Source organism: Chelonia mydas, chromosome 5, assembly GCF_015237465.2.
Source record: "Chelonia mydas isolate rCheMyd1 chromosome 5, rCheMyd1.pri.v2, whole genome shotgun sequence".
In the NCBI taxonomy this organism is placed as follows: domain Eukaryota; kingdom Metazoa; phylum Chordata; order Testudines; family Cheloniidae; genus Chelonia; species Chelonia mydas.
Window position 1 is genome coordinate 85,984,316 of NC_051245.2, and position 10,418 is coordinate 85,994,733.

General features: G+C 43.4%; 1 protein-coding gene across 1 annotated transcript in view; it reads right to left on the reverse strand.

Annotated features, from left to right (window-relative positions):
- Positions 1–6,836, reverse strand: part of LRRC2 (leucine rich repeat containing 2) — a 109,365-nt gene extending 102,529 nt beyond the window's left edge. Inside the window, exon 1 of the mRNA XM_037901699.2 lies at positions 5,864–6,836. The gene's annotated coding sequence lies outside the window, so the exon portion shown is untranslated. The remainder of the gene's footprint in view (positions 1–5,863) is intronic.
- Between the last annotated feature and the right edge of the window lie 3,582 nt (positions 6,837–10,418).

Sequence of the window (10,418 nt, forward strand, 5' to 3'; positions counted from 1 at the left end):
AAATCTTAAATTGGGTCTGAATTTCTTCCCACTCTACTGTAGTTTCTTTTCTAATATCATTACCAATATAGATATTATCTCAGTAGGTTAATAAATAGGTTAATATCATTACTAATATAGATATTATCTCAATAGGTTAATGAAGTGCTGCTGGGGCAATCAGTCCAGATCTTACAGCAGTCAAGAAAAGCTTAAAGATGGGGCATGAAGCCAAATGTTGGTCTGAAACACCTCTGCACACTGGGACAGTCTGGATGCATGGTCATGCTCTGAATGCTTCAGCTTTCTTACCTTTTGCATGGTAAACAGTAGGGAATGTTCACTCACTAGTTAAAGCATCTGATAGAATGTGGCTTCAAAACCTGTATAGGATGATTCAGAACAAGTGTAGCTGTTTAACTGCTAATTAATTAAAGACAGACTTAAATCTTTCCCGGAAGGAGAATAGTAGAGAGAACCCACACTCCTAGCAACTAATAGTTATACCAATATAAAGATGCCTTACAGTGGTATAATTATTTCCTCCCCTATATGGGAATAGCTCTACTAGTATAAAGCACCATTTTACCTATATCACTGCATCCATGGTAGGGAGGTTTAATTGCTTTAACTCTCCTGATATAGTTAAAGTGGTATAACTTTTGCGAGCATACAAACCCAGAGAGAGAGAGAGATGATACAACTTCACAGGGCTTTGGTTGATTGGTCTGTATACTTACCTTTGTTCCTTTTTGCTAGCAAAAGTGAGAGATAGTAATTTATCTTTCACTCTGAATAAAATGCCTGCTGCTTTTTTTTTTAACTGTTTTAATCTCACAATGTGACTTAAGGATCAGACTATATTTCCTTGACAAAGCTCTCGCAGCACTAAGTGCTCTTTAAGGAGTGGATCAGGAAAGATGCTGATCCTCTTCAGTGTCTTGTGCATAGTGCTGTCGGCTTGAGGGGAAATGCCTGTTGTGCACAGCTGGAGCTGGTGCCAAGCTGCAGCCTTGCAGGACAGTTTGTGTTGACAAGACCTGTTCTCCTCCCATATGTTTAAATTTAAAAAAATATATGTAGTTGGCTTTGTCATTTCAGTTTTTCACTGTAACTGAACAGCAACCTGATGTGACCATTTGTTGGGTGCAGGGCTTTGATGCGCAATTACATTGTTATTCATTTGGATCACAGCACATTTAAAATACCATAGCACAGCCAATGCCATCTGACTTATTAGGTGGCTGCTGCTTTGAAAAGTTTAAACAATCAGCTCCAACTACAACTGCTGCTATAAGAAGTCTTCACAGAAATGCTTTTTTTTGACCTTTTGTGACATATCGAAGTTTTTGTAATTTCTCAATTCACAGTACTTTTTGTTTTGTTCTTTGGTAACTGGAGATAAAACCTTGATCTACGCTGTGCTGTGATGGGTAGGAAATACATGTTAAAGCTCTGTCAACACTGGAAAGATGTACCATTGTAACTATACCAGTATAGTTAAAGTGGTACAACCCCGTAGTGTGGGTACAGTTATATCAGTGTAAAGGTGCTTTACACTTGTATAGCTATTCCCAAATAGGAAAAGGAATAAACTATGCTGGTATAGGGAGCTTTATACCAATTTAACTGCATCCACACTGGAGCTTTTATTCATAGAATCATTTTTGTTTAAAAAAAAAAATCACACCCCTAACTGAAATAGTTGCACCCATAAAACTTATGTGTAGACCAGCCTTGGGTTTCTTGTGGAGATTCTTAACATAGCTCCTCTCTCTACCAGAATCTTCTGAGGAATTGAGGGCTTTGTTTATCATATCAAGCTTGGGAAGGAATTGATAATGGCATTAGGAACGAGTAGTGTCATCCAAGTTGTAACGTACCAGCACTGGGTTTGCGTACCACTGCTCTTTAGTGCAGACAGTTGTCTCACTTGGATTGAGATTAGAAGGCTCATTCTTGTCCATGAGATCTCCTGTATTATAAGATTGATGGTGGGAAAGCAGATGTATCCACCTGTGGCTGTGTGGATTTACTGAGCACTGCAGAATTTAAGAAGAATTAAAGTGTGAGATGTTTTAAAAGAGCTTTATCCTCTTGTTTAGCTCTTAGCCCAGAGCTAGCTGTCAGAGTTTAGTGCTATGGGGGGACTCCTCAGGAGAATAGAAGTTCTTCTTAGGCTTGGCAATGTCTTGTGAGTGACATCATATCAGCAGCCTTTCTGCTCCATCACCTGTTTTATTTCATTCTTGTCATAGAAGGGGTGACAAGTTTGCTTGGGGAGAAGCCCAAGTGACAAAATTAATGTTCAAAATAATGATACATCAGCCCTGAAATCTCATTTTTACTGCTTACCTTTTGTTTGAACAAATATTTTACCTTTCACCGGAGTGGTCACTGCTATGGATACAGATGCATTGTAGGCTTGTTACTGAAGGACTGCTTGTACCAGTACACATACTTCTCTGTCCACACAGGCATTGTGCCCGTAGGATGGTACTAGTGGAAAGCTTAGGTTGCTTGGGGACCTGGTTTAACTTCACCAGCAAAAGTTCAGGGTTTTATCAGCAGGATTCAAAACAGAGTATGGACACATAAAAGGCTGTGCCCACAGAAACAAGTTTTGCCGGTAAACATTTGTAGTTTAGACTAGGCCTCGAGTACTAAAAAATGCCACCAACTTTTCTCAGTGGGTGGGGGAAGTTGATGGGGTTGGCAACTAAGTTCCCTGTAAGCTAGTCCCGCGCAGGTGCTCACGGAACCCGCTGGGCCGGGACGTGCCGTGGCCAGGGGAGGGGCAGCCCGAACACAGCCCCAGCCAGACCTGCCCTGGCCAAGGGAGGGCGGCCCAAACTGAACCTTGTTACTCGAACTCTGAGCAATTAATAGGGATAAAGCCTTAATGGGGATAAAAAAAAGAGAGCTCTAGAATGGAATCTCTGACATACTTTGCCACAGAAGCAAAGAAGGTTGTTGGCCACAATATAAACACAAATTACTTAATAGCAAAGGTTAGTTCTAGAACTCCATGCTAAGAAAGACATATTACAGCCATAGCAATTACACTTCAGTCCTACACTCCTATGGAGAGAGGAAAACAGATTAGCTTTCATTTAATAGTTTGTGGACTTTTTTTTTTTCCCCTCCAACCAAAACATCATCTTTCCTTTCCCCAGATAGCTTCTGTTGTTTGTCATTATTATTTAATCCTGTATTCTAACTTGTGGTTTGGGAAGACGTTACAAAGTTACCTTTGTTATACAATGAGTAACAACTAGCAGCACAGTCTGAGTCACACACTCAGGCAACTTCTCTGTCCCTGTATTCACAACATAAACATAATTTTTCACTGTGCTCCGCTGGTAAATAAGTGCAATGTGGCCTCATTCCGTAAGGTTCTTTGTCATTGTAAAGCACTGCTTGCAACATAGCCATGTGAGTAATTGGCTTGCACAGCTGTGACAAGTTAAGAGCTCTCCGTATGCAGCAATAGGACATTGTTACCTATTAATGACAGAGGCCTGGTTACACTAGAAAGTTTTACCAGCATATATCGTTCATTAGGAGTGTGAAAAAATCACATCCCAACTTGACACAGTTATGCTATGTAGACACAGTTACACCAGCAAAAAAGTCCTTTTGCCGGTATTCCATTCAGGGAATTGGTATAAGCTATCCCGCAAAAGCACTCCACTAGAGGGGTTGCCAGTGTCGCTATAATTGCAGACTCTTTTTAGTGTAGACAAAGCCTAGCTCTACCCATATAGCTATACCAGCAAACCTTTTTCAGTATAGACAAGGCCTGATATAACTGTCTGATCCCAAGTGAATAACTAATCATTGCCATGCATGCTCTGACTCAATGGGAGAGCCCAGGAGTGGACTCGGCATGTGCAGGGCCCCATGTAATGTAACACACTGGACCTAAAGTCGATAGGTCTGCCTCCTGATTTGTGAAGATACTGCAGTGCATGCTGAATTTTGCCCTGAACTCAGTGTTCTGAGGCAGCTGCAAATAAAATTCAAATGCAGCATTTTTTTGACTTAAACATGAAACCAAATAATACTATCAGTGCAGCGTCTGCTGTCGGCTGTTTGATATGTTTTAAATTTAAAACCTGTACTGAACTTTTATGCTGCCCCCTAATTTTCACTTTTCAGTGTGCAGCAAAGATAATGCAAAACTTCAGTGTAGAAGCTCAAGAGGAAAGCCACACAATTTTCACAGCTGGGTAAAGAGTAGTCAGGGCTTTCTAGTGCCCTGAAATGAGCAGGAGGGTGGTCTGGGGCAAGGGTCAGCAGCCTTTCAGAAGCGGTGTGCCGAGTCTTCATTTATTCACTCTAATTTAATGTTTCGCATGCTGGTAATACATTTTAACGTTTTTAGAAGGTCTCTCACTATAAGTCTATATTATATAACTAAACTATTGTTGTATGTAAAGTAAACAACTTTTTAAAAATGTTTAAGTAGCTTCATTTAAAATTAAATTAAAATGCAGATCTTATCAGTTTAGTGCAGTGGTTCTTAACCTGGGGTGCACGCACCCCCTGGGGGTGTGAGATGCCCTTTCTGGGGGTGCAAGATATGCGAGATTTTTTTAGAAGGTACATCATCGAAAACACAAATTAAGCACAGGCACATAAGTACAACTACTTTGTTTCATCAAACCTATGTATTTATTAACATTATACATTTTTAACGATTACTGTAATATACAAAGTTTTTAAGTTTTCAAGTTTTTAAGCTAATTGTAGTGTAATTTTTGATAAGGGCTGCAGAGCGCTGGGCCCAGGCCAGGAGCAGAGCCCTGGGCTGGCTGCCAGTATCCCAAGCCGGCAGGAGGGCTGAGCAGGGCCAGGTGGCTGGAACCCCAGACCAGCAACGAGATGAGCGGGTCCGGCGGCTGGTATCCCAGGCCGGCAGCAGGCTGAGCGGGGCCAGTCTGGGGTTCTGTCCGCCGGCTCCTGTCAGCCAGGGTCCTGGCAACTGGCCCCGCTCAGCCGCTGCCGGCCTGGGGTTCTGTTCACTCAGGCCGGCAGCGGGCTGAGCGGGCCCAGCAACCGAGATCCCAACTGGCAAGAGGCCGGCGGCTGGAACTCCAGACCGTCAGCAAGGGGCCGGAGGCCTGGACCCCAGCTGGCGGGGGGCTGGGCAGCTGGAACGCCAGACCAGCAACAAGGTGAGCGGGGCTGGTGGCTGGTATCCCAGGGCGGCAGCAGATTGAGCGCCAGTCTGGGGTTCCGTCCGCCAGCTCCTGCCAGCCGGGGTCCTGGCCGGTGGCCCCGCTCAGCCGCTGCCGGCCTAGGGTTCCGTTCACTCAGGCCGGCAGCAGGGTGAGCAGGGCTGGCGGCCGAGATCCCAGCTGGCAAGAGGCCAGTGGCCGGAACTCCAGACTGTCAGCGGGCTGAGAGGGGCCAGTGGACAGAACCCCAGATCAGCGGCGGGCGCTCAGCCTGCTGCCGATCTGGGGTTCCATCCACTGGATTCTGCCAGCTGGGATCCTGGCCACCAGCCCCGCTCAGCCCGCTGCCAGTCTGGGGTTCCGTTCACCCAGGCAGGCAGCAGGCTGAGCGGGGTTGGTGGCCGGGACCCCGGCTGGCAGCAGCGTGCCAGTAAAAATTGGCACGCGTGCCGCAGGTTGCCGACCCCTGGTCTGGGGGGTTGGCATTCGGAAGAGGCTTTTTATCTCCTCTTTCTTTTTGCATTGTGGGGAGGGGAGATGAGGACTTGAAATCTGGAAGGTAGAACTTTGGTTCAGGACTGTTTGATGGCAGTCAAACCTCCACACCAATCTCATCTGCCCGCAAAGTCCAGCAGTGATGGATAAACAATGATTAACAGTGAAATAGTTAACACTGTTGATATTTAAATTGTCATAATTACCTTCCAGACAAAACACCCCAGTGACAAGAATGGGTGTAGTTCTCACTTCTCTCAAAGCTATTGCTTCAGGCTGCCATTTTGCAATCTCAGGAATTCAGCAGTGCCTCAGGTCACAGTCAGGATTCAGCAGTTTTTCTTTGTAGCCATAGGGCCTTCCCCTTTTAAAAAAAAAAAAAAAGAACGTGTGGGACCTGTCGACATGAGGAAAGTTACTGCTGGCATAATTATACCACTATAAATCTGTAGTGAAGACAAGTTTCGAGCTGTCTGATAGAGGTGGTCTATACACAGTTTGAGGATCACACAGGTTTACACTCACCATATTGATCAACTAAAAGATGGCCAGATCTATACAGCACAACTGTCTCCAAAAATTGGAGTAATGTGAGTGCAGTAGTCTGTATGTTTTTGTTGGCCTGACTTATCTCATTTTCTATGTCCGCAAGAGTATTTTGTATTTCCTATTATCTATATATACCTAGATTGCAAAACTATTACCGATGAAGCCCATGATGCCGCATGGGTGTAATTTGTAAAGTGTAAAAAGGCAAAAAAAAAAAAAAAAGCTAAGAACTTAAAAACTGGATGGCAACAGACCGCAAATCCCAGGGGTGATTCAACCTCGTGATATGCTAAACAAAAAGAGCTCTCAACCATGCTTATAGCTGTTTCCATTGCTTCACACTGACTCAACAGACATTCTAGGCTTCAGAGTGTCACAGAGTGACAACGGTCCTGTAAGCTTACTATATAACTCCTTGCCAAAAGTATCTCCTATAAAGTAGCTGTGATATCACATTGTTACACAACACCAATCCAGCAGGGGCTTTGTTGTAAGTTATTAGAGGTGCTATTTCTGGGATGGCAGCTTGCCATCCAGGTTTTTGCATCCCTGCAACTGAGTCTGTTAGCAAAGTACTATATATGGAGCGGGTTTCAGAGTAACAGCCATGTTAGTCTGTATTCGCAAAAAGAAAAGGAGTACTTGTGGCACCTTAGAGACTAACCAATTTATTTGAGCATGAGCTTTTGTGAGCTACAGCTCACTTCATCGGATGCATACTGTGGAAATGGAGCAGTATGGAGCAGAATGTGTGGATCAGGCATTTCTATCCCTGCCTAACAGTGAAAAATCTTTAGGGGAATCCCTCTAATCTCAATTGCTGATGATACAATGTTTTTTGAGAGAGCAGTTTGATATCTCAGTAATGTTAATGTACACATAAAACTCTCCCATTAGCAGGCAAAGTGACAGAGTGGAGGGAAAAGAACAGAGGTGACAAGTGAGTATGAATGACTTATTGAGAGGCTTGCCTCAGATAAAATGAGATATGGTTTTGCCCCTTTGATCTGGGTTTATGGATTATTCCCTAAAATTGTTAATTCTGCAAGATGTCAACCACCGAGGAAGAGCTATGTTGACACATCACTGAATAACTCAATCACAATACAATACAAGCAAACCCGTCACTTGTCCCTACATGTCATGCAGGACCTCTCCATGGCCTATTCGGATTGCCAGCTCAGGCACAGAAGTCTACTACTCTCCCCTCCTGCAAGCCAATGGGTAAAGAGGGGATGGAGAGGGGCAGGGAGCGGGAGGAATAAATCTACATTAGGGGGTTGTCCCACTACACTTATGACACCAATGCAAATTTTAGTCAGGGCTTAGAGACGGAAAAATAGTATTAGGCTATGACCACAGTAGCACTTTTGTCAGTAAAACTTTTGTTGGTCAGGGGTGTAAAAAACACACCGCTAACCAACATAAGTTTCACCAACAGAAGCGCCGGTGTGGACAGCGCTATGATGGTGGGAGACGCTTTCCTGCTGACATAGCTGCCGCCGCTCATTGGAATTGGTTTAATTATGCCAACAGGAGAGCTCTCTCGTGTTGGCATAGAGCAGCCTCATGGGAGATCTTACAGCAGCGCAGCTGCAGCAGTATAGCTGTCCCGCTGTAAGGTTTGTAATGTAGACATGGCCGAAGAAACACTCCTAGGAGATTCAGACATGTGGCAGGAGAGGAAACACAGACATACAAGGCTGAAGAGAAAGCACATGGAATAATAGAAGGATTTGGAAGATAGGAACAGAAAAGGTACAAAAAGAAGAAAACCAACCCAAAAAGAAGTTATTTATTTTACTGCATAGATAGTTTAACATTTTGAATCTAGGAGTTAATGGCCAAATTAGGCAACTGACAGTATTAAAGGACAAAATGCCTTGAAATTTAGATGGGCAGGTTTGACATCCCTCCCCAGGCCCAGCTTCACTTGTATTTGACATCACCCTTATTTACATTTTTAAAAGATCACAGGTGTGGAAGCAGTAGAAGCCCTTAGCTGGACCCAGCTGGCAATGGAGGCATATTAGATTGTAAGTGTAGCGTTCATAATTGAATGCCAAATTATATTTATCTGTGCTCTGGCCCTTTAAGGAGTTCTGCTGATGAGGTCAAAGGGGACACAGCTGGGGAGCATGAGGTGGTCCTAGCAAAGTTTTGGTGTGCACCAGTGTGACAGAGCAGGAGTGGGGCTGTGCAAGCTGTGTTTATATGGGGTTGAGTTTTGTTTTTGTTTTTCTTAGTGCTAAGTTTAATAAAACCCCAGCTCTAAAACCATCCCTAGTCGGGGAGTGTAACAAACTTTTTGGGTCAGGTGCTATCTCCCTCCCCCTGTTTGTTCAGTGCCTAGTACAATGGGGCCCTAGTTGCTACTACACTACAAATAAATAATAACGTGAGTTCAATGCTACCTCCTTCCTGCTCAGCAGCTCTGAAAGCAAGTAATGAAGCCGTCCCTCCAGGGGAGACACTCAAAAGAGAAAGTTTTATCTATACGTTCCAGATGAGCGAACAAGTGTCAGCATCACTGAGCCCACTCTGAATAAGATCGGGCGAAATTTCAGCAGCTGTGGTGAACACCAGCCATAGTGATGGGTACAGAAGCAAGACATTTGTGACATAGTCTGTGACGAGGAGAGACTGACCCCTGTGCATGGACACAACTACATCCAGCAGCACTGACTGTCCCCCAAAAAAATAAAAATAAAAATAATTCTGACCACCACTTATAGGGTTAATCAGTCAATATGGGTATATCTGCACTGCAAATCAAGGTGTGTTTTTACATTGAGATAGGTAATTTGAGATACCACTTTCAGTATAAGATCCTAGCAGAGACAAAGCAGATAGTTTTTATCTTGATGTAGTTAGTCAGGGTGAACCCTATCTACCCCTCCTGGGGTTCAACGTGACTAGCTACCACCAAGTAAAAATTATCCAAGCCTTGACTCCACTATGATTTGAGCTGGTCTGTTTCTACCTTGAGAGCACTATGCTGATGTGAAAACACAATTTCACAATTTTTTGGCAGTGAAGATATGGCCACAGTCTTGCCTAAGCAATGATTCATTAAGGAACTACAGATTTGGCTCCCAGTATGTAAATGAGTTTGTCAAGTGCTCAGAGGCACTTTATAAATGCCAGTTAGTCTTATTATAAACTCACGTATTGCAAACCCATATATATGTGCATAATTTTATTTATATGAGCAGTCCCATTTAAGTCACTGGGAAGTACTTATGCACATGTATAAGTGTCTGCAAGACTAGGGTCAGAGTTTGTAAGTGGAACTGTGGAAGAACATTTCGTCCCAAGAGAAAGATCAAATATTTATAGTTTGGTGAAAAAAAGGATAGATTTTTTTTTCCTCTTTAACTTGTGCGTGAAAAGCAAAGGCAGGCTTCCAGGTGAGAAATGGTCACTGTGGTCCTGTACCCCTGTATTCAGTGTCCTCTGTAAAAAATAAGAACATTTTGCTGTGAAAATGGTGGATTTTCACTTAAGAAGGAAATTCATGAGCCCTCCCAAAGTATCTTCTAACTGCTAGTTTTAAGCCGTTTGAGATGAGCCAAGCCTCATCATGAATGTGGTAATATATACTTAAGTCAAGCTGTAAACTTGACTTGAATGCATAGATATTTGCTCTGCTGGCATTTGCTTGAGATCAATATTTTTGCTAATTAGAAATTCACACCCTTCCCTCTTTAATCCTTATCCAAACAAAACTGTGTTAACAAAACACACATTCACTATTTGTGTTATCCTTTATGGCTTTGAGTTCCCTTCGTGACTCATGCTATTGTGGAAATCTCTGTTAAATTGTTTTTTGAAAAAACTTTGATTACACTGTGAAACCTCCCTTTTTTTTTTAACCTTTATAAAGTAGCTAACCAGACATTGCGGAAATATCATGAGATTTACAGCAGCAAGTTGTTATGCTTCAGCCACTTAATTGGAAGATATTCTGGGATACAATCAGAGGAGCTTCCCTGGAATAAACATACTGTTGTGGCCAGGATAGGTAGCCTGGTCTAGTGGTTGGAGCAGGAGTCGGTGTCGAGCCTCAGGTCAAAGGCAGATTCAGAGACCAGGTGCAAGGATCATAAACCAGGAGTCAGGCAAGAAGACTGGGTCCAATGTAGCAGCCACACAGAGCCCAATTGTGCAGGCAACTTCCTGTGCCTCTCTTTGGGTTTAAATAGGAAGCCC